Source organism: Eptatretus burgeri, chromosome 21 (genome assembly GCF_056783735.1).
Source record: "Eptatretus burgeri isolate ZD-2024b chromosome 21, Ebu_testis_v1, whole genome shotgun sequence".
Classification (NCBI taxonomy): domain Eukaryota; kingdom Metazoa; phylum Chordata; class Myxini; order Myxiniformes; family Myxinidae; genus Eptatretus; species Eptatretus burgeri.
In genome coordinates this window covers 814,131-840,447 of record NC_140981.1, presented here as the reverse complement: position 1 = coordinate 840,447, position 26,317 = coordinate 814,131, and the positions used below count along the sequence as shown (strand labels likewise).

Below are 26,317 nucleotides of genomic sequence, written 5' to 3'. Positions count from 1 at the left end.
CATCTTGGAGTTTGCACAGTTGATCTTCAAGAACAGAAAGTTTAACTTTGTTTGTGTTTTGATGAGACGGACCTGGAAGTGGAGTACTTGGATTGACTCCATATTTTGTTTGTAAGATGAAGGTTGTTTGTTTGATTGCTTGTTCAACTCCAAGGCATTTTTGTTCGAACTCCATTTGTCTTCTTTTGTCTTTCCGTAATTCTTGCTGACATTTCTCTTCATCTTTGAGTTTGCACAGTTGATCTTTCAGAACAGAAAGTTTAACTTTGCCTGTGTTTTGCTGAGACGGACCTGGGAGAGAAATACTTGGATTGACTCCGTATTTTGTTTGCAAGGTGAAGGTTGTTTGTTTGATTTCTTGTTCAACTCCAAAGCATTTTTTTTCGATCTTCGTTTGTCTTCCTTTGTCTGCCTGAAAACCTCGCTGATGTTTTTCTTCACTTTGGAGTTTGCACAGTTGATCTTGCAGATCAGAAAGATAAACTTGTCTTGTGTTTTGCCGAGACGTACCTGGTGGAGGAACACTTGGATTGACTCCATATTTTGTTTGTAAGATGAAGGTTGTTTGGTTGATTGCTTGTTCAATTTTCAGGCATTGCTGTTCGATCTGGGTTTGTCTTTTTTTTGTCTGCCTGTAAACCTTGCTGACGTTTCTCTTCATCTTGGAGTTTGCGCAGTTGATCTTGCAGAGCAGAAAGATTGACTTGGCTTGTGTTTTGCTGAGACGGATTTGGTGGAGGAACGCTTGGATTGACTCCATATTTTGTTTGCAATGTTAAGGTTTCCTCTTGGATTGCATGTTCCAATTGAAGGAATAATTTTTCGTGATCCTGTTTCGTTTTCTCTTTTCTCAGTTCGTCTCTCCGTAGAAGTTTATGATGTCTCCTTTCACCTTCGAGTTTGGACAGCTGATGTTTCAAAGCAGTTATTGTAAGTGGGGATGTGTTTGCCTGAGATGTACCTGGTAGAGGAGTACGTGGATTGACTCCGTATTCTGTTCGCAACATTGAGGCTTTTTGTTGGATTGCCTGTTCAATTTGCCGGCGTTTTTCGTCGATCCTCTGTCGTCTCTGTTCGGTTTTCTTGCCTTTCTCTTCCATTCTGTGTTGAGATTCCTGTTGTCTCTCTCACCTCGGAGTTGGGATTGCTGGTGATTCAGAGCAGGTCGTGTACCTGGCGATATATTTGTCTGAGAGGCACCTGGTTGAGAAAGAGTTGTTGCAAAGTCTGAGGCTTTTTGAGAGATTACCTGTTCAACTTGCAGGTGTTTTTGGTCCGGTTCCCTGATGTCTCTGTTTGATTTCTTTGTGTCTCTGTTCTCTTTGCTGGAGTTTGACTTCCTGGTGTCTTTGTTCGGATTGATCGTGTTTCCGTTCGATTTTCTGGCTGTGATGTTGAGTTTGTGAGAGTATCCGTTCAGCTTGTGGATGTTTCCCCTCAATTTGTTCGCGTTGTTGGTGGTTTTATTGAGATGTACTCGGGTTGCAGGGTATTCTTGGACCGATTCCTGCTGGCTCCTTCACCTTTCCTGAAGGACCAAGCAATAAAATGAATCCAAGTGTCAGATGAGTCAACAGAATAAAATCAAAAACAAATTTCTCATCCAGACAAGAATTGTTTTCTGGTTCCTCTTGTTAAAAAAAAGGTAGTAAGAGCTTTTCAAAGGATAAAAAGGAATTCTGCCAACCCACGGAAAACCAGTTAAAAGAGAAAGGAAGGGAAATGACAAATTAGACAAAAATATTTTTGGCAGGAAGACGAGGGACTCGCGAGACAACGTCAACACTGCCTTGTCAAATACATTTACGTATTATGTACACTGATGCCACATTGTACACATTTCACCCAAGTTTCATCAAAACCAGACTCTTTCTCTTAGAGATATTCGCAATTTACCGTTTCTGAAACCTATCTCCTCATACAAATATTTTTTGTTCGGGCTGCAAATTGGCATGAAGGGAGCGAGATAGATTGCGCACAGAACTCTAAGCTTCGATTTTTCGATTTATTTATTTTTGATTTTTTTGACCACTTTAAAGGGCCGTTGCTATGCCGTTACTAGGGCCCGGGGTCCCATATTCGAAAGCACACGATTCCCAGAAATATTGGTCCTACGTACCAAATTTCATTGTTATCGGTTGAGTGGTTTCGCCCCGAGGCTTGACCAAAGTTTCGCGGACAGACAGACAGATGGAAATGTCCAGAATAAGGGTGCTCTACGAGCAGACAATAAAGTAAACCCATTTAACCCTTACGACAGATCCATACCACGATCAATATTAATTGATGTTTATTGTCAGTCTGTCAAGGTTGTGGATGAGTTTTGACAAAACTTGGTGGATGACTTGGTTATGTGACAAAAACAAGTCGATTCGACTTGGGTTCAGGACCGAATTCAGATCCGGCCGATCAGTGGGATACGGAACGGAACGTGTTCAGCCTGGCGGAGGAGTACGCTCCCCCGAGTGTCATGAAACCTTGTTTGTTGTTGTTTTCTTTCTGTTCCTCCGTCCTACCGAAGGATACACACAAGGAAATTCGATGGAGGTGGAGGCCATTCGGTCCATCATGCCTGTCTCACATCAACACCGGATTAAAAGTGACGGTGGTGGTTCCTTTTCAGGATCTCTGCCGACTTTCTCAAAGATAAGTTTTCCGGTTGTTTTTCTCGCATTTTTACTGTCATTTTGTTATCTCTGTGTTTACTGTGTGTTTCTAGTTCGGTGTTGTGTTAAAACTTGTGATAATTGTTGAGTTTTCATCTCGGGGTTCCTTGAGGCCTACCCTTCTTCATGTTTGTGTACCTGATCGTGTTTGTTGTGTTTTCTCCTTGTTGACATCAGTTTATATTTTCTCCACTTCTCCCTCCACCCTCTCATCCCCCTGAACTACACCCTCTGTTTCATGTAACAAAAAACAAACAAAAACAATCTTTTCCCTCATGATTCCCCGACGTCGCCACGTCACTTCCTGTACCGACTCTTCTTCCTCTTTCTTCTGCCGATCCACCATCGACTTTTGCCGACCCACATTCACCAAACACCTCGACCATTTTTTCATCAACCTTTCCTTTTCCTCATCTTAGTAATCTTGATCAAAATAAAATATATAAAATAAATCACCGTCTGTTAAACGACAACAACTTCCTCTTTCACACACGTGGTTCTCGTTATTGTGTCATAATTCACTACTCTTCTTCTTCTTCTTCTTCAAATGTTTTCAATTCGACCTTTCCTTCCTCCCGTGTCCAACACGTCCCACTGTTATTTATGTTCCTTTTCTCAATCCTCTCCATTACATCCCTCATGGAATGTCTTTAATCACATCTCTGACTTAAAAAGTTTTAAAATCCCAGTTTGTAATTCATGTTCGTGTTTCCATCAATCGTCCTTTTTTTTTAAACAACTTCAGTGCCAATTCACTCCACCTCCTTAAATCTACCTCCTCCTAACCCCTCACCTGTTATCCCCTCTCCTTACATCTCCCATCTTGCCCCTAATCCTACCTCCAGCATTGGCACCTCTTCACTGTCTTCTACCTCAGTATCAGCTCCTCCTCCGTTGTCTCAAACTGTGAGGTGTTCTAACATCTGTGGGCTCCATTCTAACCTCACAGATATCTCACTCTCTCAATCAGTACATGCATCTTCACAAACATGCTCCTTCCTTCCTCTCAGAACCAGGCACGTCGCTAGGGGGGGCATTTGGGTGCAATGCCCACCCATGGCGCATCTGGTGCCCCCCCCCCACTTGTACGCCACCCATTTATGCCCTGTTGCACCCTGTGAACAACTTCGTGTTTAAGGATGAGCGCCCACTGTGAACTTGCTGTTTCAGAGTTCACCTGTGTGAACTAAAACCCTTATTCCAGATGTTCAACATGGTGAATAATGAGGCCTTCTTGGATAAACTGTTCTTTAATAATTTCCTTCTTTGAATAACGGTCAAGAGATAAGTGTGCGCTTCCCAGCGCATCTCCAAAAGCAATTGGCAAGACAATACAGTCCAAGACCACAAGATAAAAGATAATAACGCAAGCACCAACACCGGCAGCCAAGGCCTCGTGTCGAATGTCGATGTTGTGGGTGGTTATATCCATATATCGTGGATCATTTAGTTTTCAGGAATAGCCAATCAGCGTATTCGATATGGAGACCCCATTGAGCAGGTTACCTGATCGGTTGTAAGTTAGGTATAAATGTAATACAGTCATAACATGATAATATGATGAAGGAAAAAGACATAAATTTACATTATTAAAGATGAAGTGCACGTGCACCACGTGACCTTCACAACCCGTCAACCCTCCATCTTACAAAAGTAATTTTATAATAAAAATTAAAAAAAATATGTGTGTTTGCAATCGTGCTTACATTTGAAATTATGCAGATAAAACCTGTTTTTGATGCGTCGATCATTTAATAAATAAAACCGTCAACCGTGAAATCTCGCGAGTCGCGAGATTAGTGACGCGAGTCACGAGGGTGATGCATCGATCATTTAATAAATAAAACCGTCATCCGTCAAATCTCGCGAGATTAGTGACGCGAGTCACGAGGGTGATGCATCGATCATTTAATAAATAAAACCGTCAACCGTGAAATCTCGCGAGTCGCGAGATTAGTGACGCGAGTCACGAGGGTGATGCATCGATCATTTAATAAATAAAACCGTCAACCGTGAAATCTCGCGAGTCGCGAGATTAGTGACGCGAGTCACGAGGGTGATGCATCGATCATTTAATAAATAAAACCGTCAACCGTGAAATCTCGCGAGTCGCGAGATTAGTGACGCGAGTCACGAGGGTGATGCATCGATCATTTAATAAATAAAAACGTCATCCGTCAAATCTCGCGAGTCGCGAGATTAGTGACGCGAGTCACGAGGGTGATGCATCGATCATTTAATAAATAAAACCGTCAACCGTGAAATCTCGCGAGTCGCGAGATTAGTGACGCGAGTCACGAGGGTGATGCATCGATCATTTAATAAATAAAAACGTCATCCGTCAAATCTCGCGAGTCGCGAGATTAGTGACGCGAGTCACGAGGGTGATGCATCGATCATTTAATAAATAAAACCGTCAACCGTGAAATCTCGCGAGTCGCGAGATTAGTGACGCGAGTCACGAGGGTGATGCATCGATCATTTAATAAATAAAACCGTCAACCGTCAAATCTCGCGAAATTAGTGACGCGAGTCACGAGGGTGATGCGTCGATCATTTAATAAATAAAACCGTCAACCGTGAAATCTCGCGAGTCGCGAGATTAGTGACGCGAGTCACGAGGGTGATGCATCGATCATTTAATAAATAAAACCGTCAACCGTGAAATCTCGCGAGTCGCGAGATTAGTGACGCGAGTCACGAGGGACGAATCACAGAGCACGAGCTCGCAGCAGGAGAAAAGGACGTGGATGATCGATATACGAAAATGGCTCAGAAAAGGAGAAAATGCAAGCGACGAAAATGAAGAAGATGATGAAAGACATGTTGTGGGAGGAGGAGGAGGAGGAAAAGACGATCATGTCGATGAAATACCGACAGAAGCTGGCCAACCTGGCCAAGCCAGCAACGTCAGCCCTGCCGCTGGAGCCCCAGCGCAGACTAGACAGCCGAGTTGCCATTCTCGGGGTCGGGTGAGACTGTCAAGCCGCTTCCCGATGATCTTGGAAGTGAGAGACCGAATCAAGTGGTTCTACAGCGGTACCCTGGCCATCTGTCGCAGAACAAGAGTCGCTCGTTTGTGTCCTCGTGGTACCAGACTAATGAATGGCTGGAATACAGTGTGCAGACAGATGCAGCATTCCGCTATCCATGTGGGAAGTTTAACACCGCACGTGGCTCAGTGGACTCCACTTTCAGAGTGCGAGGCGACCGGATTGCTATCTTTCATTGCTATCTTTGTACAAAAACTGCTGATGTTGTTAGATGGCCCAAACAGACTCTTGCAGCCAGAGGACATGGACTCGCTAACGGGGTTGGAACTGGTGGCGAGTGCTACAGAGTGCGTGAAGAAACTCCGCTCTGAGGATGAGTTCACTGATCTGTGGAACAAGGACGACGATGCTCTCGCACTTCTACACCTGCACCACCAAAACGGACACGCACAATGCATAAGAACTTGGAACAGTTTGTAGTTTTGGAGACGACAGGACAAAACAACGACAATGACAAGACGGAACTGCAGAGGGTTTTTTTTACAGCGCAATTGACACTGTGCTTGGAGAGATCGCTCGGCGCTTCAGTGAGCGCAACACACAACTCGCCCGTTCACTCGCTGCCTTGAATCCCGAAAATGGCACGTTTTTGGATCCCCACTTGCTCCAGCACATCATTGACATTAACAAAGTCAACCATCAGTGAAACGGAGTGTGTGGTTGCAAAGCAGTTTATTCGCTCACAGACAGAAAAGCAGCCAAACGAGAGATGGACGACACAAAAACTCCTCTCAACATCCCACAAAACGCTGGAAGCCATGCCAAGTGTAGTGACTGCTATGAGACTTGGACTAACATTTGGTGCGTCCACTGCCATGTGTGAAAACTCATTCTCAACGTTGAGGAATGTCTTCACTGACCATCGACGGTCCATGCGCCATGCACGCAAGGTACGACTGGTACGGCTGGTCTTCGAGAGAGACCTCGCACGTAAATGCCTGAATGAATGGAAGGAGAAGGTCCTCAGAAGATTCCACACCGAGACGAGTCGCCTGCAGCTCTTCTGACAGTGAGTGCAGCGGTATAGAAACTATACGAGGAGTTCAGATTGTGTGTGTGTGTGACTGCTGGTGATGCGTGTGTGGTTGTGGTTGTAGTGTGGTTGTGGTCAGCACCCGCCGTGGTCGGCTGCTTTGTACTTCTGATGTTTAAGTTAAATGTTGTGTTTGGTGCTTTGCATATCCCATATCTAGTGCTTTGTGGATAACCTTACCCCTGTGTAATTGACTGATTTAAATGCGGACCTTGTGGTATCTTCAGGCTGGTCGTATTTGCTGTTGATAGTTTAACGTGATGATCGCAGGTCATAGCCGACTGTATCTTATTTCAAAGTGCACTGATTCTGGTGCCAACCTCCCCCGTTTAGTCATTGTATCTCTGGTATATTAATTTTCTAATGCCAGTTCTTCGCAACACCTTGTATAAGTTCACCTGAATTGGTGCCAATTGTCTAACCATTGAATATCTGCATTGTGAATGTGCCAGTTTGTTGCGGCTCTCCTGCATTCGAATCATTTTAGGCCAAAAACATCGGAACATATTAAATCTAGCCGAGATCAATTTGGTTAGTATGCGACGGCAACCTCAGTATAGATGTGTCAATGCTGCATGAATACAATAGTATACCGGGTTATCAAAAATATTAAATATAATAATTGTGCCCCCCCATCCAGTTCATATGCCCCCCTTAATACTGAGGCCTGGCTACGGGCCTGCTCAGAACACCTCCCCTCTTCCCAACCCCTCAAATCTTGCACCTTCCCCCACCTCTCCCGTCGCCCTCCTGCACCTTGGCTGTGCCTGCTCTGGTCTCCCCTCCCTCTCAATGCAACCTTCACACTCTTCCCCCTCCAAGCTTCCCTATCACCCTTCTCCCTTCAATCTTCCCCCTAAATCCCCTTCCCAAATTTACCCCCCCCCCGAACATCCACAAAACTGCCTCTTTCCTCCACCCTCTCTTCCATATCATTACTTCACCTCCTCCAATCTTCAACTGCCATCTGCCCCATATTTTGTTGCTCCCCACTGAACCTCAACCCATCACCACCGAGCCTTTTCTCCTTATCCGCCCCTCTCCCCGAGCTCTTCTGCAATCCACCACACTCTTTCAATAACTCTCCTGACCTCCCCCCCCTCCTCCTTAGTCCTACCCTTCACTCAAAACCATTTCCCCTCCCTTTTCCTTCACAGTGTGGACCTCAAATATCCGGGGCCTTCCCTCAAACCTGATAGATCTTTCTATGCAGGTTGCCACTGACAAACCAGACATAATCTGCTTCACAGAAACTTTCCTCCTCCAAGATATCTCTGACTCCCGAGTATCTTTCCCTGGTTACTCCCTCTTCCGATATGACAGACCTGAGCCTCATCCTGGTGGCGGAGTTGCTCTTCATAAAAGACGATTCCTCACTCACCATGCACTGCATTTTCTCCCCCACACCCCCAAGAATACCTCTGGCGACAGCTTCCCCTTCACTCCCACTTCATGTTTATATGTGTGTTTTGCCATCCACCAAACAGTGATGACTCCATTTGCCCCTCACTTTCCGAAAACATGGACCAACTTCCATCCTCTCTCTTCCTCAAATGTGGTGACTTCAATTGTCATCATGCCAGTTGGCTCGGTGTGGGTACCTCTCTCACCTGTCATGGCACTTCAGCAAAACACTTCTACGACTCATTGGGACTAACTCAATCGGTCCACTTCCCGACACGGATCTCAACCAATGGTCCTCCATCTCTTCTGGATCTGACTTTGACAAATTTCCCTGAAAATATCTGCTGTTCTTCCTCCACTGCATTCGGTTCTTCTGAACACTTGTCACAGTGGACATCCCTCTGGCTGTTGTCAGAGAACCACCTCAGCGCCGGCGAGTCTGGCATTTCACTCAAGCCGACTGGCAGGGTCTCCAAGCAGCCATCAAACTTCTAGACTGGTCTCCCATCTCTACTTCCTCCAACATCAACTCATCCTGGGAATTCTTTCAAAGAAGAAACTTGCTCTCCCTCATGCACAGATTTATCCCCTCTCGTCTTCAGTTGTCCTCCCCTTCCTCCCGCCCTTGGTTCACTGAAGCTTGTGGCGAGGCAGTTGTCCTGAAACAACTTGCCTTCACCTCATGGAAAGCAAACCCAACTGGGGGTTATCTCAGTTCCTTCCATAAAGCTCGGAACAAGTGTGTATCTACACTCAGGAGATCGAGAAAACATTATCTTTCTCATCTCAAGAATGAACTTTCAAACCTCTCTCCCTCCTCCAAATCCTGGTGGCGTCTAATCAAATCTGTTTTTGGTGTATGTTCCCCCTCCATCCCCTCCCTGACCACAAATGGCCACACTGCTGATACCGCACGTGAAAAGGCTGAATGCCTCATTTCTGTGTTTACTTCCTTTCTTGTGTCTGAAAAGGCTGGAGTTCCTTTCATGTGTCCAAACCCATCGCTTTCCATACCCAACTTAGCCACACACCCAACTGTCCTGGACTCTGTGTCCTATTCTGCTGACAAGGTGGACATTTGGTTTCAAACCTCGAGTCAGATTCTGCAACCGGTCCAGACGGCATCAGCCCACGTGTCCTAAAAACCTACTCATCTGTCTTGCTCACCCTCTCTCTGTTCTATTCACCCTCTCATTTGCTCAAGGTCACCTGCCATCTGCTTGAAAATCAGCAAACATCACTCACTGCCTTGCATAAAAAAGGTGCAAAAACAGATCCCTGCAACTGCAGACCAATCAGCCTTCTCCCAATCATCAGCAAGGTTATGGAATCCATCATCGCTTCAGACATTAAATCCTTCCTCTTCTCCTATGGCTTGATTTCGTATGCGTGCTCGACCGTGCGTGACCCGAGCGGATGGTCACCGAGCTTCCGTCGATCTCAAATGCACACCACTACGGTAACAACGGCCTTTCTTATTCCCCAACACGCACCGTGTTAAACCAATAAAAGAAACACAAAACGAGCTGATACATTTAACAAATAGGGTATTTATTAACAGTTGGTGGGGAAGGAGGGAAGCACGTAAGGGCAGAGTCATCACGACTAATAAGAGATGCAAGGCAAATAATGTAGAGCGAAGGCACTTAACAATTTACTACTTAAAGACGGGCCCACCGACAGACACACACACACACACACAGATACCCAGAAGGACATGGACCTGTCCACCTCGTGTGGTTTGGCTGACACAAGCGAACCAGGCCAGCGTCGAGATGCGGTCCGAAGAACCAGGGACCAGCGAGAGGCGATGATAGAACCAGGCGCCAGCGAGAGGCGATGATAGAACCAGGCGCCAGCGAGAGGCGATGATAGAACCAGGCACCAGGGAGAGGCGATGATAGAACCAGGCACCAGCGAGAGGCGATGATAGAACCAGGCGCCAGCGAGCCGCAATCAGCCTCCAGAGCTCCGCTCAGCGCTCGTGCCGACAGCCAAACTCTCCTCTGTATCCCAAACTATCGAGAAGGCAGGAGGTTTCTCTGACACCTCTCCAAGTCTTTGAGTTGAACGTCAAAGTGAGGGCTGATAACTCCACACTTGTCCAACCTGCCAGTCAGATTGACCACAACGTTGCCTGCTCGATGGTCATCTCTCTCAAAAACTATCTCAAACTGTTCGATGTTCAGGCATCCCTGTTCGACTTGTGAGGGTCTCCGTTCGATATGCAGGAGTCTCTGTTCGATATGCAGGAGTCTCTGTTCGATATGCAGTTGTCTCTATTCAAAATGCAGGCATCTCTGTTTGATACGCGAACGTCCATGCTTGATATCCATACATCTCGATTTCCTGGTGTTTCCCTCCCCTTTCCTGGAGTTTGACTTCCTGGTTTCTTTGTTCAGCTCAGAGTAAAACTTGATCGTGTTTTCGTTGGTTTCACTGTCTATGGTGTTGTTGTTGACTGTTGAGCTTGCGGGAGTATCTGTTCAGCCTGAGGATGTCTCCTCTCAATTTGTTTGTGTTGTTCGCCGAACGGTTCAGTCCGCAGTACAAATTGCTGTTGTTTCAGAACATGTTGGATAACTGGGACTTGGTTTTGTTGAGATGTACTCGGGTTGTGGGGTAATCTTGGTCCGGTTCCTGCTGACTCCATCACCTATCCTGAAGGTCGAAGCATTTAAAAGAAGTGTCAGGTGAGTAAACAGTATGACATCAAAAACAAACTTCTCATCTTGATAATTAACTGTTTTCTGTTTCCTCTTGTTAACAAACAAAGTATTTGTACTGATTCGCACTTCCTCCACACCTCATCCACTCTCCCCCTCCACCAACCTTGTTTACTTTTTGGATTATTCCTCTTCTCCTTATTCTTTTCGTCCTCTTCCCCATTTTATGTCTTCATATATTTTTGACTTCCTGGGGTAGATATTGGTGGTGGTTTCGGTGAGAGTGACTCTTTCGGTGGTGAACTTGGAGAGGGTGATCCTTTTACGTCTGGTTGAGAGTGAAGAGATCATTTGGGGTTTACACCCAATGAGACACCGCGTCCTGATTAAAAAGTGACTCGGCACTCGGATCCTCCCTTGAAGAACAAGACCCAAATGCAGTCCCAGCGCCTCCTTCGATGACTTCGTATTGTGTTTGCAACATCAAGGTTTTGTGGTGGATTCCTTGTTCAATTTGCAGACATTCTTGTTCAATATTCATGCGGATCTGTTCGATTTCCTTTTGTCTCTGTTCGTCTCTCCGTAGAGATTCATGGAAGCTCATTTCACCTCCGAATTCAGGGAGCTGGTGTTTCAGAACAGGTAGTGAAAGTGGGGATGTGTTTCCCCAAGACGTACCTGCTCGAGGAGTACCTGGATTGACCACGTATTCTGAACGCAACATTGAGGTTTTCTGTTGCATTGTCTGCTCAATTCGCCGGCGTTTTTCAATGGAGGACTGTGGTCTCTGTTCGGTTTCCTTCCATATCAGTTCCATTCTGCATTGAGATTCCTGTTGTCTCTCTTCATGAGGGAGTTTGGACACCTGGTGTTCCAGTACAGATGGTGTTAGTGGGGATTTATTTTCCTGAGACGTACCTGGTGGAGGGGTACTTGGACTGACTTCAGACACGGTTGGCAAGACGAAGGTTTTGTCTTGAATTGCCTGTTCAATTTGCAGACATTTCTGTTTGATCTTTGCTTGTCTGTTTTTGTCTTTCCGTAATTCTTGCTGACGTTTCTCTTCATCTTTGAGTTTGCACAGTTGATCTTGTAGAACAGAAAGTTTAACTTCGCTTGTGTTTTGCTGAGACGGACTTGGAAGAGAAATAATTGGATTGACTCCGTATTTTGTTTGCAAGTTGAAGATTTTGTGTTTGATTGCTTGTTCAACTTCAAGGCATTTTTTTTCGATCTGTGTTTGTCTCTTTTTGTCTTTCTCTAATTCTTCCTGACGTCTCACTTCATCTTGCAGTTTGCACAGCTGATCTTGCAGAGCAGAAAGTTTAACTTTGCTTGTGTTTTTCTGATACGGACCTGGTGGAGGAACACTTGGATTGACTCCATATGTTGTTTGCAAGGTGAAGGTTGTTTGTTTGATTGCCTGTTCAACTCCAAGGCATTTTTTTTCGATCTCCATTTGTCTTCTTTTGTCTTTATGTAATTCTTGCTGACGTTTCACTTCATCTTGGAGTTTGCACAGTTGATCTTCCATAACAGAAAGTTTAACTTCGCTTGTGTTTTGCTGAGACGGACCTGGGAGAGAAATACTTGGATTGACTCCATATTTTGTTTGCAAGGTGAAGGTTGCTTGTTTGATTGCATGTTCAACTCGAAGGCATTTTTTTTCGATCGACATTGGTCTTCTTTTGCCTTTCTGTAATTCCTGCTGATGTTTCACTTCATCTCGGAGTTTGCGCAGTTGATCTTGCAGAGCAGAAAGTTTAACTTGGCTTGTGTTTTTCTGAGACGGACCTGGTGGAGGAACACTTGGATTGACTCCATATTTTGTTTGCAAGGTGAAGGTTACCCCTTGGATTGCATGTTCAACTCCAAGACATTTTTTTTCGATCTCCATTTGTCTTCTTTTGTCTTTCTGTAAATCTTGCTGACGTTTCACTTCATCTTGGAGTTTGCACAGTTGATCTTGCAGAGCATAGAGTTTAACTTGGCTTGTGCTTTGCTGAGACGGACCTGGTGGAGGAACACTTGGATTGACTCCATATTTTGTTTGCAAGGTGAAGGTTGCTTGTTTGATTGCATGTTCAACTCCAAGGCATTTTTTTTCGATCTCCATTTGTCTTCTTTTGTCTTTATGTAAATATTCCTGACGTTTCACTTCATCTCGGAGTTTGCGCACTTGATCTTGCAGAGCAGAAAGTTTAAATTTGCTTGTGTTTTGCTGAGATGGACTTGGTGGAGGAACACTTGGATTGACTCCATATTTTGTTTGCAAGATGAAGGTTACTTCTTGGATTGCCTGTTCAACTCGAAGGCATTTTTTTTCGATCGCCATTGGTCTTCTTTTGTCTTTCTGTAAATCTTGCTGACGTTTCACTTCATCTTGGAGTTTGCACAGTTGATCTTGCAGAGCAGAAAGTTTAACTTGGCTTGTGTTTTGCTGAGATGGACCTGGTGGAGGAACACTTGGATTGACTCCATATTTTGTTTGCAAGGTGGAGGTTACCTCTTGGATTGCCTGTTCAACTCCAAGGCATTTTTTTTCGATTTTAATTTGTCTTCTTATGTCTGCCTGGAAACTTGGCTTCACCCCGTATCTTTTGTGCAACAATGAGGTTTTCTCTTGGATTTCGTGTTCAATTTCCCGGCGTTGTTCATCGGAGGACCGTGGTCTCTGTTCGGTTTCCTTGCACACCTGTTCCATTCTGCGTTGAGATTCCAAGTGTCTCTCTTCACCTCGGAGTATGGACAGCTGGTGATTCAGAGCAGGTAGTGCACCTGGCGGTTGAGTTGGCTGAGAGGCACCAGGTGGAGAAAGAGTTGTTGCAAAGTCTGAGGCTTTTTGAGAGATTGCCTGTTCATATTGATCGGGTTTCCGTTCCATTTTCTGGCTGTAGCTTTGAGCTTGAGAGAGTATGCGTTCAGCCTGCGGATGTCTCCCCTCAATGTTCGTGTTTCTGTTCGTGTTGTTCGCTTATCAGTTCGGTCCGTAGTACAGCTTGCTGGGGGTTCAGATCATGTTGGATGAATGGGACTTGGTTTTCTTAAGATGTGCTCGGGTTGCAGGATAATCTTGGACCGATTCCTGCTGGCTCCGTCACTTCTCCTGAAGAACCAAGCAATTAAAGGAATCCAAGTGTCAGGGGAGTTAACAAAATAACATCAAAAACAAATTTCTCATCCAGATAAGAATTGTTTTGTCGTTCCTGTTTTAAAAAAAAAAGTAGTAAGAGGGTTATAAAGGGATAAAAAGGTATTCTACCACACCACGGAAAACCACGTAAAACAAAAATGAAGGGAAATGATAAATTAGACAAAATTATTGTTGCAGTTTCCAGAACCGCACGCCTCCAAACCGATGGCATCAACCATACAGTGGTCCCCAGACAGTTATTTCATGAATATACAGACAGGTAGTCCCTTCCCTCTTGTCTCATGGGATAAATGGGGCAATGTGCGTTGTGTGGATCTCATCGATTGGGCTGATTATATCTCTAACTTTATTCCTACTCTTTTTCTCTATTCCCTCCTCATTGCCCTTGGTCTTGCCGCGGTCAGATGACTGGATGAGGGCTGCATCAATTCCGGACGCTCACCCGGGACGTTCCCAGTGAGATGCGGTGGAGCTATTAGCGTCCGTTGCGTGGTCGAGGACAATCCGAGGCCGCGCGGTGCTCCTCAAAATAGTGGTGAATTGTGGCAATGCAGAGGTACGAGGGGATGCGGGAATATTTTTCCGTTTGTAATCAAAGTGGTGAGATTTGGTGAGTGAGGTGCAGAGTAAGGTGAGATTTGTTGTGCAGGGGGATGTGGATGATCCGAGCCACGGGAGGCATCGTGGTGTGGTTATAAACAATTTCCCATTGAAGGCGTGTGTGCTTGCATGCTTGTTATGTACTATGGATAAAAGGACAGGGTTGGAGTCGGGATCAGAGTATGAATCAGAGATATTTATTCGACCAAACTTCGAGACCCACGCAACGCACTTCATCCCATTAGCTCACGACACATGACGGGAGGACTAACTCCACAAATACTCATGAAACAACTGCCTGGGGATCACTGAATGTTGGGTGCCATTTCCTTAGAGGCATGCGCTTTTGCAGAACCACAAAACTATATATTAGTTTCGCCACATTTCTCAATGGTAAAGAATCAGTGAAAAAAATTGTTGAATCAAGATCCAGATTTTCACCAAAATTGAATCAATTCTTCCTTTCGGATTCACACACCCAACCTGTCCACCAAGTTTCATCCGAATCCGTCCAGAACTTTTTGAAATATCGTGCTATATATTAGTTTAACCCGATCCTCAATGGTGCCGAATCATTTCAAAAATTATCTGATCCGGATCCGGATTCGTATCTTCACCAGAATTGAATCAATTCTTCCTTTCGAATTCACACACCCAACCTGTCCACCATGTTTCGTCCGAATCCGTCCACAACTTTTTGAGATATCGTGTTACATATCATTTTTGGCCGTATCTCTCATGGTGAAGAATCTCGAAAAAATTCTCGTGGTCGGATCTGGATCCGGATCTTCACCAATATGTAATCAGTTCGTCCTTGTCCCACACCCGACCTGTCCACAAAAACTGAGATATCCTGCAAACAAGCAAACAAACAGTGAGAAAGGGGTGAAAACATAACCTCCTTCACCTCCGGTGGTGGTGGTAAGAATCTACCGATGTAAAACACAGTGTGTATTTGTCTGACCCCCTTCATAAGGACAATTTCAGAAGGGATTTAAAGGACAATTTTTTTCACACAACTGTCTGTTCTCTAACGTCTATTTTTCAGGACAAACAAAACTTGAAAAACATTTTTCATAAAAGAGGAATTACGTCTCTTCTTTTAGAATTGTAGACAATGACTTGCAAACGGGCCTCGTGGGCGAAGTGCAGAAACTTAAAAATAAATAAATAAACACAACCCACAAGGAGGTGAAACTCGCTGCACGTAATGTGAAAACACACACAGAGTAAAACGAGTGCTCATTTACATCAGCAGAGTGTTTTATAAATAAATAAGACATAAGCACACCTGACGCTAGGCCGAGGCTTCAGATTCTGGCAAGCTCAAGAGGCTGTAAGGTCAAAATGAAACATCCCAGAAGATTGAAAAATAAACAGGAGCGCAAGTGAGCACAATATACGCCCGAACAACAAGGTATATACAGAGTTGTGCTACAACATGGAAAACAGCATCCTAGTTGCCATGGCAACCACTTTAGATGACAAATGTATGTCGTGACCACAGTCTGTACCTCTTATTCTTCTTCTTTCGGCTGCTCCCGTCAGGGGTCGCCACAGCGAATCATCCGTTCCGATCCGCATACTGATTTGGCATCGGTTTTACGCCGGATGCCCTTCCTGACGCAGCCCTGGTCGCCTCTTACGACACAGGGATAAGGAATGGGTTTCGCCATGATTCCGGGCTGCCCTACACCCTCTCATAGCGCGGCCCAGCGCAGAACTCCCGTCCTCAAGCGATCCTCAAACCTAAGCCTCCGAGTAGCTGGATTACAGGCGCACGCCACCACGCCCGGTCTCCACAGTCTGTACCTATGTACCAAATATGAAACGTGAAAGTTGAAAACTTTGGGAGTTAGAGTGCGGACAGGAACGGACGGACAGACGGACAGATGGACCACCGGTATCATATAATACGCCCCGATATATATATCGGGCGTATAAAAACACCTCACCAGCACATTATTAAAAACACCTCACCATTATTAACAAGAATTCGCAATATCTGTGCTAAGCACTCTCAAACGGTCATGCGAGATGCACAACCCTCGCTGATGCAAATCATCGATTAGAGATTCACGGCCAGTTTGAAGATGCACTTTCATAGCCATATACAGCGAAGCTGGTGTTTCCCTATCTCTGTTGTGACGTGGAACACTGTCACGTTTCTTGGATCTGCATGCAACTGAGTTGAAGATGATCTGCTGCCCAATTGATGTTGAACCTTGGACTTCTTAGATCCAGGAGATGGCTGATCGATAGATGGTCCATCGAGAAGCATGTACAGGAATGAACGCAGAGTGGTTGGGATTGATTCAGCTTCAGATGAGGTTGAGAAGGAATCCATAAAAGCTTGCCGCATTTGAAGATATTCTCGACGGAGGATCTTGGCTGCTTTGTGCAGGGTGGAGACCTCAGTTGATGTATTGTCTTTCATATCAACTATAGCTTTGGATAGGTCATCGTCGAAAACAAGAGACCAGCAACGGTTAATCTTTACTGCCTTGATGTGAGGAATCATGCGCTCAATGTCCTCTCCAAGGCGTGTTGGATTGCATTTGATGTAGGGAAAGCCGAGAGCAGCAATCCGCTTATCATAAAGGGTCGTCAAGTGAGCCAGTGCTGGCGACTCCCCTGAACCACGATTATCTTCAATAAAGTCACGTAACTCATTGAGAACATGTGCTCGCATCACCTCCGTGTTATGACTATCAGTGATGTCACATCCGACCATCTCCACTTTCCTATACAGCCGAGTCAGGCACGCACGATGATAGACGGCATTGATAGCGATCAAGTCACCAGCAGACAGTTTAGACCATTGGTCCCCAACCTGCGGCCCGTGGAACCCTACACTGCGGCCCGCGAGGACTTTCCAATCAAAACACACTTTCATGTAGCAATTTTAAAGGGGTTTACACAATGCCGCTGCCGGCCACTGCCGCTGAACCGCCTGGAGGAATCAAATCAATTTGCATCAATAAAACTCAATAAAATGCATCAATTTTTTTCTGGCTCCCAACATCCTTGGGAGTTGTGAATGCGGCCCATGGGATCAAAAGGTTGGGGACCACTGGTTTAGACAACAGGCGTTTGTCGCCCAACAGTTGAGCACAGTCATTGATTTTTTTTATCCAAGCCAAGTGTAGCAGCTTTTCTGAGCTCTTTCTTGTTGCCCACTTCATCACAAAAGAGACCCGGAGTGTGAACTGGTTCGCTCAAAGATGTAGAGGGTGATGTCTGTGTGACTGACCTGGCTGCACGAGTTTTTACCGGACTAAATGACGCTTGTCCTTGATGCCTATTCCTGGCTCTGTGCACTTTCTGATTGTCGACAGCATTCCTGCAAGCTTTGTGCCACACCACATGATTCGACATCATCAGCTGCACTATATTCTGAGTATCACTGTCACCAGTATTCTCTACGAATACAAAATCAGGCAGCTCAACGAATTCATTGAGTTCCTGGATATTGTTCACAACCTGTCTGTAAGTGGCTGAAAGTCTTTCAGGATTTTTTTCTCAATTTAACAGATGATGAGGGATCCGAAGTTGGATTATGAGTCTCGTCTGATTGACATATAAAACATCGGCTCCAGTCCATCATGGCAGGCGTGCTTTCACAGTTATCGGAACTCATTTGGATTTATCAATTTGAATCTGAAAGTAAAAATTAAAAATTAAAGGTCACATAACATAAATACATTATGTGACTAACTCATGTGTCGTTAAATTCAGCATGAGAAAACAATTTCTGAGTTGGGTCTGACCTCACCATCATATAGTCGACATGTTAAGTCATGTCTCGTTCTTACAATTTTTTTTCCTCATACATTTTAGAAAAAATGTAACATTTATGTATTTTTGTCTATGATTTGACCTTTAAATCCATCAGAAAGCAAAATTGTCACCGGCAATGAGTTCAGTGACCTCAGGTTAGTTAGAAAACATGTGTCATAATAGTTTCTATGACAAACGGTTCATGAGCTATGACTGGGCCATGCTTTCCAAAATGGTCGACGGCGGCCATCTTGGATTTTAAGATATGACGTGTGTCTTTGGATAAATTTGTTTCCATGACCCTAAGGAACTTCCATGCCAAAGGAGACCTTTGCACATCACGATTTGAAGTCAAATGTCACTGAACATGTCTACCAAAAACGATCACTCGAGAGGTTCACGCAAAAGTCAGGCCTTTGACGACAGATGCCGATCGAATGACGTCAACGGCGGTAAATCCCGATACGACGTCACGTGCAGTACTCGAACACTTGCTGTGCGCGGCCGGTGCTCGCTGCGCGGCTCGGGGGACGAGTTGTTTTGGAACATCACCGTCGATGACGTCAGGAAGTTTCCCCTTTATATATATTTTTTGTCTTCATTGCACTGTCCAGTTTCTTTCCGATTGCACACGTCACATCCGTGGCCTTTGTGACGTAGTCTGCACAAATGAAAGTCGCTCGTAACCTTGCGTACACAAAGTGGTCACTCACTTAAAAAAAAAATGGATCGAGAACCGCCGACACAACACGTGCTAATGCATGTGACACGGTCAAACGCCGACGTGAGTCTCGATTTGAAAGGAACCTGTACGGTACGACGACTTCAATGGTCCCAACTAATGTCACCTTCGTGGAGCGTCGGCCGGGGGAACGCTCTCGGCCGAAGTCTTTCACGAACAAGCTGGCCAAGCGTGTCGTTCGAATACTGCTGATTTCGGCTCGAATTTCCGAGTTATTCGGCGTGCCGGAGATAACTCGCCGACTTCTCGTGAAACACATACTTTGTGCTCCAACGCCCTGACTGCTAAACATCAATCTGACAGTTTGTAGTCAGGTTGGGATTCGAACCCAGGTGAGATAGCTCAGAGCTAAGTGCGTCACCTCGATATGACTGTCCTGTCGGACCACGTGCTCAGCTTTAATGTATTACTCTGTAATTGAGAGGGAGCAGTGTACAATTATTTATTTATTTATTATTTGGAAACACACCGTCGAAGCTCGGATGAGAGCGAACACACAGAATGTACAAAGGGGGGGCATGAGACAAGAGGGGTGGGAGAGGGAAGGACAAAACAATGGGGAACAGAGACATAAGGAGATCTGTGGAAGGGAGAGGGATAAACAAGATGGACATTACAGGGACTTTCAGGAAGAAAAGCAGGGAATTTGATGGAGGTGTGTTTGGGGTGGATTAACGGGGTGAGATAAAATCGAGGATTTGGATGGGGGACGATAAGAGGTGGTGGTGAACAGCTGTTTTGAAGACTTGGAGGGAAGAGTGGGATTGAAGAGAGATGAGATTGCAGGGTGTGGTGGGTGGAAGAATGAAGATTTATTAATTTGAGAAAACAAAGGTAAGAGTGTCGGACAGGGAAGACAGAGGATAGAACGATGGGGGAGAGAGGGACGAGGGGATTGAACGTATTAGTTGGACAGTTCACCTGACTGCACCCACAATTTTATGCACTACAGCTGCCAATTTAGGAAACCCTATAAAATTACCCTTCAGCACCCTATAGAACTTCCGTTTAGAACCCTTTACAACAACGCTTTAAAACCCTTTGGAGTGCATAATCAGTCCTCAGTTCGGTCCGGACAGACAGATAGACAGACAAACGGACCGAAATGCAACACCCTCTCCTCTGGCGAGGGTAGATATACACTTTCTGTTGTGACATCGCAACCCACAACTATTCCACCTCGGAGGCACGTACCTCGGTTGCATGAGGCACGTACTGATTGATATACCTGAAAAAAAAACATCTTCCATTTTGCAAATAATAAACAAACAGAGAGGGAGGAAAACATAACCTATTAATAATGGGATAATCATAAAATATACTTTCATAACTATTGTACATCCATCCGTCCGTCAGGACCACACTCTGTACGGAGCATCGGTGCTGCCGAAGCAGTCTCCTTGGCTATTGGGTACAATCCTGGACGGGTCGTCACTCCGACACAGGAGACCAGCAAGCTGGCGCTCATTTTGCCGACCTCAGAAGGATGACAGGCAGTGTCAACCCCACCTGGTGTTAATTCAACAGCCGACAATGGGGATTATGACGTCAGGATCCGAGGATCCCAAGCCCACCACCCTAAACCATTAAACCGACACCAGGGCTCATGTCCATCGACACAGTTTAACTGAAAGAAATTTAATTCCTCAGCTTGAAAACGTCACTGAACTCACAGGTGTGTAAACTTACAGGTACACGGGAATCCTGACGGTGGGAAAAGCAGGAATATCAAACAAATGGCTCGTTGTGGGCGTGGCTTGAAGAGTGTCGGCGGGAGGACGCACGTGCGCTTCGAGAGCACGTGGTGTCCGAGTCCACGTGCATCTTTCCGTGCCATCTGCTTCACCCGGACCATTCTGTCCCAGGGTAAGTACCACGTGCTGACTGTCAGGAACAAGAAGAGTTCATCGCCGTGTTATGAGGAAACAAAATCCCCACAAAGAACCCTAACACTCACAGACTTTCAACAATAACTTCTGAACTCATCCCGCTGGTTGCATCATTTACCGCACCGCTGATTCAGTGCCCCCCACGCTGTTTTCCACTCTTTATATAAATACTGAAATTAAATTAATAAACGACCGCAGACAACTCGTTTTCCAATCTTCTGTGATTTTGCATCTCCTCTCAACAGGGCCGGATTAAACAGTCCGTGCACCATCGATGTACGATCCTTCCTGCCTCCCCGTACGCTCGCACGGATATCAAACGTGTCATTCGGATCCCAAAGGGAATCCAACCCAGACGGCTTAGCGGGTCAGCACACGGAGCACGCACACACAGTCACTGTAAACGACTTAATTAATTAAAACACACACAAATAAATAATTAATTACTGGAAATTAATTAATCACTTCTTACCTGTTTGACGGGAGATCACGGAACACTCCCGTCGTGTGTTGCTCATGGAGAATTCCTCGACGACGTCATCGAATGGCAGTGACGTCATGGATGTAAACAAAGTAAACTCGTGGCGTTCGGGTCTTCTCTGCCCCCATTGTTGCACAGGTACTGAGTAGCTCGACGGAGGTGTGCACAGGTACATTCTCGGACAAATGTCAACGTTTGGGAACGACTTGCAGATAGCCTGACATCCCTGATCTTCTTCGGCATCTCATCCGTGTTATCATGTCGAGCCATCCGTGTTATCATGTCGGGCCATCCGTGTTATCATGTCGGGCCATCCGTGTTATTATGTCGGGCCATCCATGTTATCATGTCGGGCCATCCGTGTTATCATGTCGGGCCATCCATGTTATCATGTCGGGCCATCCGTGTTATCATGGCGGGCCATCCGTGTTATCATGTCGGGCCGTCCGTGTTATCATGTCGGGCCATCCGTGTTATCATGTCGGGCCATCCGTGTTATCATGTCGGGCCATCCGTGTTATCATGTCGGGCCATCCATGTTATCATGTCGGGCCATCCGTGTTATCATGTCGGGCCATCCGTGTTATCATGTCGGGCCGTCCGTGTTATCATGTCGGGCCATCCGTGTTATCATGTCGGGCCATCCGTGTTATCATGTCGGGCCATCCGTGTTATCATGTCAGGCCATCCGTGTTATCATGTCGGACCATCCGTGTTATCATGGCGGGCCATCCGTGTTATCATGTCGGGCCATCCGTGTTATTATGTCGGGCCATCCATGTTATCATGTCGGGCCATCCGTGTTATCATGTCGGGCCATCCGTGTTATCATGTCGGACCATCCGTGTTATCATGTCGGGCCATCCATGTTATCATGTCGGGCCATCCATGTTATTATGTCGGGCCATCCATGTTATCATGTCGGGCCATCAATGTTATCATGTCGGACCATCCGTGTTATCATGGCGGGCCATCCGTGTTATCATGTCGGGCCATCCGTGTTATCATGTCGGGCCATCCATGTTATCAAGAATCCGGTTGAAATGGCAGAATTCATCTGCGAGCCCCTTTCAAACCCCCGCGGATCAAAGTGCATCAACTCACCCGTGTCACCCGGTGGTATCACAGACATTTTAACATTTTTCACCAGAACTCCAAGAAGGTTTATCCGAACAGAACGAAGTTTTCCTCTGCAGATATCCGAGAGCAAGGTGTGTTTACAACTGGAATGGCCGTCCCATCTCTCAAAGGTGAAGAATCCGGTAAAAACACTCGAGGAGCCAGATCCGCACACACATTCGGATCTTCAAACTGAAATTTGGGGACAAAAGTGAAGATTTTCTTTGGAAAAAAACGGTATTTTGACTTTCTTTTTTTTAATCAAACAATTAATTGATTTATTACTTATTCAATTGTTTTATTTCTCATCCTGGAAATAGCTGATATTTGGACGTGACGGTGAACAAGTGATTTGCTCTCAAGAAGTATTTCTGATTTATTGATTAATCAATTAATTATTTGATTTTTCGATTTGTGTTAAGGTAATGATGTGTGTTATTCACCGTAACACAAATCATCATAACCGTAACACAAATCATCATTACCGTAACACAAATTATCATTGCCTTAACACAAATTATCATCACCTTAACACAAATTATCATTACCTGAACACAAATTATCATTACCGTAACACAAATCATCATTACCGGAACACAAATCATCATTACCGGAACACAAATCATCATTACCGGAACACAAATCATCATTACCGGAACACAAATTATCATTACCGTAACACAAATCATCATTACCGTAACACAAATCATCATTACCGTAACACAAATTATCATCACCTTCACACAAATTATCATTACCTTAACACAAATTATCATTACCGTAACACAAATCATCATTACCGTAACACAAATCATCATTACCGGAACACAAATCATCATTACCGTAACACAAATCATCATTACCGTAACACAAATTATCATTACCGTAACACAAATTATCATTACCGGAACACAAATCATCATTACCGGAACACAAATCATCATTACCGGAACACAAATCATCATTACCGTAACACAAATTATCATCACCTTCACACAAATTATCATTACCTTAACACAAATTATCATTACCGTAACACAAATCATCATTACCGTAACACAAATTATCATTACCGTAACACAAATTATCATTACCTTCACACAAATCATCATTACCGTAACACATCATCATTACCGGAACACAAATTATTATTGCCTTAACACAAATTATTATCATTGCCTTCACACAAATTATCATTACCGTAACACAAATTATCATTACCGTAACACAAATCATCATTACCGGAACACAAATCATCATTACCATAACACAAATCATCATTACCGGAACACAAATCATCATTACCGTAACACAAATTATCATTGCCTTTACACAAATTATCATTACCTGAACACAAATTATCATTACCTGAACACAAATTATCATTACCTGAACACAAATTATCATCACCTTCACACAAATTATCATCACCTTCACACAAATTATCATTACCGGAACATAAATCATCATTTCCATAACACAAATTATCATCACCTTAACACAAATTATCATAACCGGAACATAAATCATCATTTCCATAACACAAATTATCATTACCTGAACACAAATTATCATCACCTTCACACAAATTATCATCACCTTCACACAAATTATCATAACCGGAACATAAATCATCATTTCCATAACACAAATTATCATCACCTTAACACAAATTATCATTACCTTAACACAAATTATCATTACCTGAACACAAATTATCATTACCATAACACAAATCATCATTACCTTAACACAAATCATCATTACCTGAACACAAATTATCATTACCATAACACAAATCATCATTACCTTAACACAAATCATCATTACCGTAACACAAATTATCATTACCTGAACACAAATTATCATTACCTGAACACAAATTATCATTACCTGAACACAAATTATCATTACCTGAACACAAATTATCATCACCTTCACACAAATTATCATTACCTGAACACAAATTATCATTACCATAACACAAATCATCATTACCTTAACACAAATCATCATTACCTGAACACAAATTATCATTACCATAACACAAATTATCATCACCTTAACACAAATTATCATTACCTGAACACAAATTATCATTACCGTAACACAAATCATCATTACCGGAACACAAATCATCATTACCGGAACACAAATCATCATTACCGGAACACAAATCATCATTACCGGAACACAAATCATCATTACCGGAACACAAATCATCATTACCGGAACACAAATCATCATTACCATAACACAAATCATCATTACCGGAACACAAATCATCATTACCGGAACACAAATCATCATTACCGTAACACAAATTATCATTGCCTTAACACAAATTATCATCACCTTAACACAAATTATCATTACCTGAACACAAATTATCATTACCGTAACACAAATCATCATTACCGGAACACAAATCATCATTACCATAACACAAATCATCATTACCAGAACACAAATCATCAATACCGGAACACAAATCATCATTACCGGAACACAAATCATCATTACCATAACACAAATCATCATTACCAGAACACAAATCATCATAACCGGAACACAAATCGTTATTACCGTAACACAAACTGAAGTTTCCAGGTAAGCTCACCAAGAGTGAGCTTAGGATCATCAGCGAGATCTCAGAAGCTCTCATCCCTTTCCAGGTGGCCACAGGAGGCCTTTCCAGACCAGTGCCAGGGACAGAAGACAGTAACAGCCAGTCTTGTTTTGCCCTGTGTTCGTGGTCTCCGAGCAGAACTAGCAAACCTCTCTGGGACCTACAATTCCAAGTTTGTGTCAACACTTGCAGCCTCCATCGACACCCGTTTGGGACCTTACGAGCTGCAGGAGTCCTTCCAGATGGCAGCTCCTCTTGATCCTCGTTGGAAGCTTGCTGGTGTTCTGCTGAGGATGTTCAGAACATCACAAACCTTCTGCAGGACAAGGTGACCTCACTGCTTCCTTCACTTTCCAGCGAGGCAGCCTCCCCACCCAGGAAGAAGTCTAAACTGTTCAGGTTTCTGGCTTCATCCACATCTGCTGTCATCCCCTGCCAAGCACAGACTCAAGTCGCCAAGTACTTGGATGATCCTGCAGCACCAGAAGATTCCGACCCACTCACCTACTGGAAGCAGAACCAGACCTCATTTCACCAGCTGGCCATGTTAGCCCACCGCTTTCTGGCCATACCAGCTTCTTCTGCTCCTGTGGAGTGACTCTTTTCCATTGCGGGAAACGTCTTCAGGCCGAACAGATGTCTCCTATCCGATGCCAGGTTTGAGGAACTGATGTTCCTTCGGTGCAATGCACCCTTCGACAGCGAGATATGCATCGACTTCACTCAGTCATATTAAGCCATGTGATATTATGTGATCAGAATTTATCAAAGATTATGTCAACTAGTGCGGGCCTGTAGGTGCGTGCCCGTAGGTGCGTGCCCGTAGGTGCGTGCCCGTAGGTGCTTGCCAGTATGTGCAGCTTCGTTCCTTCGCTGTCGTAAACGACGACTGGATTGGGGCATTGTTTCAATTCGATCGAACCAACCGTATCATAAATGGCCATAACTTGGGAAACATACTCAGGTCCCCAGCGTCAATTGTGACGTCATATCAAACGAAGAAGAAGAAGAAGAATTGTGATGCCCCCTCTCTCTCGCTCCCCCCTCTCTCCCTCCGAGTCTCGCCCCTCCTCTCTCTCCCGACTCTCTCGCCCCTCTCTC

General features: G+C 44.6%; 1 long non-coding RNA gene across 2 annotated transcripts in view; it reads left to right on the top strand.

Moving 5' to 3' along the window:
- LOC147008103 (uncharacterized) overlaps positions 1-21,790 on the top strand; it is a 31,281-nt gene extending 9,491 nt beyond the window's left edge. The window contains exons 2-5 of one of the 2 annotated variants that reach the window (XR_015053627.1): positions 2,522-6,728; positions 14,381-14,532; positions 20,790-20,964; positions 21,233-21,790. This is a non-coding gene — a long non-coding RNA (uncharacterized LOC147008103). Of the gene's footprint in view, positions 1-2,521; positions 6,729-14,380; positions 16,818-20,789; positions 20,965-21,232 lie in introns of those variants that run through there. The other variant, XR_015053626.1, reaches the window with a different exon arrangement.
- Positions 21,791-26,317: the final 4,527 nt, after the last annotated feature.